The sequence below is a fragment of the Wolffia australiana genome, chromosome 3 (assembly GCF_029677425.1).
Source record: "Wolffia australiana isolate 7733 chromosome 3, ASM2967742v1".
NCBI lineage: Eukaryota > Viridiplantae > Streptophyta > Magnoliopsida > Alismatales > Araceae > Wolffia > Wolffia australiana.
The window spans coordinates 2,603,498-2,607,810 of NC_135837.1; positions in this window are offsets into that span (position 1 = coordinate 2,603,498).

The following is a 4,313-nucleotide window of genomic DNA, read 5'->3' on the forward strand; positions in this document are numbered from 1 at the left end:
AATAGCCCATGAAACTAAAGCACTAATGATCTAATCCATTGTGATGATGGAAGGATCTAGTGGTCATGAGGAGGGAAGCTTACTTTTTTCTAGGTATGGTACCATCACTACGAAAAGCTCTCGCCCATCTCAACAAAAGGTGGACCTCATCACTCAAGAGAAGTGGCCCTCGTCTCATTCTCACAATACCTCTCTTTCACTTGAACTTTGAAATCAAGAGTGTACCAAAGAAATAAGATGTGGTGAGGTTTGATTCAAATGTAGGTACCTATTGGTAGGGAAGAGAAGAGAAAGGTGACTGGCATCAAGGGAAAATGATAAATGAAACATGGGTAAATGTAACTTAAAATAGCCCACTCCCAATGATAGACAAATGAACAAGATACACAAGAGGAATGTGAACAACAATGAGGATATGGAGGTTCATCAAGGGTATGGATGGGATAGGCATCTATCGACAAAAGCAACAGTAATGAGAACGACCAACAAATCATTGTAAAGGAGAAATTAGAATGAAGAACTAAACAAACAAAACCCCATAATAATTTTCTTTTATTTACTTTTTTATTTATTTTTAATTTTCTTTTTTTCTTTTTCTTTTAAGTGGTGAACAGCCAAGAACAATCCATATGAGATCATATTCTCCAAGAGAAGAAATTAAATGTTGGTCTATCTAAATGCTCCTGATATGTAGGGGGCATGTGCAACAATTGTATGGGATATAGACGATTAAAATACCCTTACCTTGATGATTTTATTCTACACTAAAGAAAAATAAGTGAAATAACAAAAGCATGAAGGATGAATTTCTTGCAATTGAAAGCAACTCAAGCCATCCCATGCTAGTTAGAATAAGAAGAAATAAGATGAGAAGATGCAGAAGAAACAAAGAGGAAGATAACAATGAAAATTTATCATCAATAGAGGATATCACAAAGATGAAGAGAAGAAGAATAACTTGGGAGTTGGGTGTCTTCTAAGTAACATGGAAAATAACTAAAAGGGTAAAATCTAAGTTCACAAATACATAGGTGAGAAAAGATGGATGATGGGTTAAGCTAGTATATATGGTTTTCAAATTGGCTTTAGGTGGTTCAAGGGCAGGTGATTCTGTGCTTAAGACTGTAAGAAATGACTATCTCTCTTTACAGATGAAATTCTTTATGATGCATATCCTTGACCAAAGAGTGGGATCCAATCAATTCACTCATCACTCCTTTCCATAATGATAGTACTTCTACCCTTTGATTTTTATGTCTGCTCCTTACCCTTCTAGATGTCCTAATCACTTAGGAACTGATCAAGAGTGTCTAGATTCATGTGTTATACCATCAAGATATGCTTTTGATCCGCTACAAGAGCCTAACTTCTCTACTTATGCCTTTGGATTATGGTTTGGACAACATCTCAAGGTGGGTTTGATTACACGGGATGTATACACTCAAGAATAATGGCATTAACAATATTTAAAAAAAACACTGAAATACATGATCCATTCATGCATAAAGACCTAATGCATTTTCAGTTGCACAGCTAAATTAACCCCCCCCTCCAAACTGCTATATGCATTGACCCAATGCAGATAATCGTAAACCAATGAAAGGAAAATGAAAAAAGTGCAAACTGAAAGGAGTAGGTGATTATCATCCCATTGTAGTTGGCTGACATCGGACTAGTTGACTGCTCCCAAATTGTCATCCTGCTTAATGGACAAACTAAAACGGAAAATAACAAAATAGGAAGAGAAACAAATGGCCCACCATGGATTTAAATGTTCAAGAAAAATGAGCAAAATTAAAAATGCATGTATTAAAATTAAACAAAGGAGAGGAGAGTTATGAAAGTTTCAACACTAAAAGATGGATTATATGCATTTCCTCACCCACGAAAGTAATATACTAGATACCTGTTGAGGTTTTTGTGTTTTAATGTACACTAAATTACATTAACATCATGAATTTATAATTAAGAAACTAATTTATAATTAGAGCTTAAAATATTTTAAGATTATGTTTTTTAAATGTGTTAAAACTATAAAATAAACTAGAATAATCATAAGTACTTGGGAGAATGAAAAATATTTTTTAAAGTCTCTGAAAATAGTTTAAAAGTATTATAATGTTATTTTAATACTTTAAAATATTTGAAAAGGTCATTTCATATTTAACGTATGTTGAAATTATTTTCAGAAGCCTTAGAAATATTTTTAAATACTTTAAAAATATTATAAACATTTTTCTGAATTTTTTAAACAATTAAAAGTATTTTAAATAGTGCAAAATTGACTCCTAAATAAATTTCTGGCGTTTAAGTTCATTTAAGAAGGGCCCAATAAGGCCTAAATGGGCGGAGCTCATTAGCCTTAGTGGCGGACCCGACGGGCGGATTTAACCAGTTAAATCCGAGGTCGGGTCCGCTACTAAAGTTTGAATTAAAAATATATATATATATATATATATATATATGGGGAGAACGAGATTTGAACCCAAGACCTTCACTTCAGTAATGAAGCGATTTACCACTGCGCCAGAAGTCATCTCTTAGTGTAGAAATAAATTATTTATATATAATGTACTTTGGACCCGAAAAATCGAATTAGGAAATTCGATTTATTCCAAAGGTCGGGTCCGACGGTTGACTTTCCAAAATCATTTCTTATTTCTAAAAATCATATTTTTTCCGACTTTTGAAATTCCTATATTAAACCTAACTACTTTAATTAGCATTAATTACTATAATTAATTTTTTAATTAAGGAAACTTTCTATAAAACTTTGAAAAAATCATAAAAAATTAATTACAGCTCCTTTTGAGCTCGAATTTTTTTTGAAATTCTCATAAAATTACAATCTACCCCTCTACCCCTATAAATACCCCTTCAGAGCAAGGGTTGAGGCATCCTCTTTGAAAACCATCTCTCTTGAGCTCTTTGTGTGTGAAGAAAGTGCTCCTCTTTGTGAAGTTCTTCCCCTGCAATTGGTGTGGCTGTGCTTCTCTACTCATAAGGGAAGTTTTTCATTATGATCATTCACTCATTTAGTGAAAAGGTTGATAGATTCCTTCACAATCATAGTCTTAGTGGTGATTTTCCATATAGTATTGTGAAGGATAGTGGAATTTTGATCTTGTTATTTTGAAAGAAATATTTGAAGTTGATTTCTGTGATCTGAGAGAGATTTTTGATAGTAATTTGATCTGATATTGAAAGAAGATTTGATTCTTGTGCTTGTGATATTATCATATACGCATCCATCATTGAGTGCGGTGATTGACTGTTGAATCAATCACGGGGAGTGGCATTGTTTTCCTTTTTACTAATCTGAGCAGGTGAAGAAGATTCAGAAGGCGGGGAGGTGACGTGGGTGGTATCAAGGACGTGACGGTGACGAGAGAAGTAGGCGTACGAGGAAGTGCTCGTGACGGTCTACCCGAAGGCGTTCGGGGTTGAAGCTCGTGCACCAAGGAACGAGAAGTGCCACCGGAAGACTCCTCAGCAACTCTGTAAGTTGGGTGAGGGTACCTTACAAGGGAGGATCCTTTATAAGGATATCCTGAGTCCTAGTTTGGACTCGAAGGGGGACCTTGGATTGACTCGGTCACTTAGCGGATCGAGGAACCAAGTAAACTTGGTGTCTTAGAGAAAGGAGGTGAGAGTTAAAACAAGGAATCATTAAAAGGTATTTAGATAATATAAAATCAGAAAAGCTAATTCACCCCCCCCTCTTAGCTTCCAACAATACCATTACCTAGTCCCACAGTTAATGAATGGAGTTTTGGGTCCCATTTATTCCTAAGAGTCTGCTTTAATACAATAGAACTTATACTTTCAGATAATTGATTCCTGTTTTGCTTTGTAGATAGAGTGAAAATATTTTTCAAAAACTTTTGAGTATGAAGAAATATTTTTAATTGTATCTACCAACAGAATAATGATAGTGGCATCCTCAAAAAAAGTAAGCAAGTGAATATCACTAAGGGGTGGTACATAATCTTTTGGATTAGGTTCTAGTGTTGCCATTTTCTCTGGGGTTCCTCAGGATCTTCTCTCACATCATCAACACATCTATCTTCTTCTGCTACATTAGGTTCATCACACGGCTTTCTCTCAAATGGATCAGCTAATTCCTTCCAATTACTGAATCTAGAAATTCTACTTAGACATGATTCATGAGATTCAAAATTTTCACCAAATGGAGCATATTCTGAATCATCAAAATCATGTTCAATGCAATAAATATTTCTAATATTAAGATTGTGTTGGGTTGGTAGTTGACCTGAGTTTTGGCAAGTGGTGCCAAAGTCATTCATTTTACC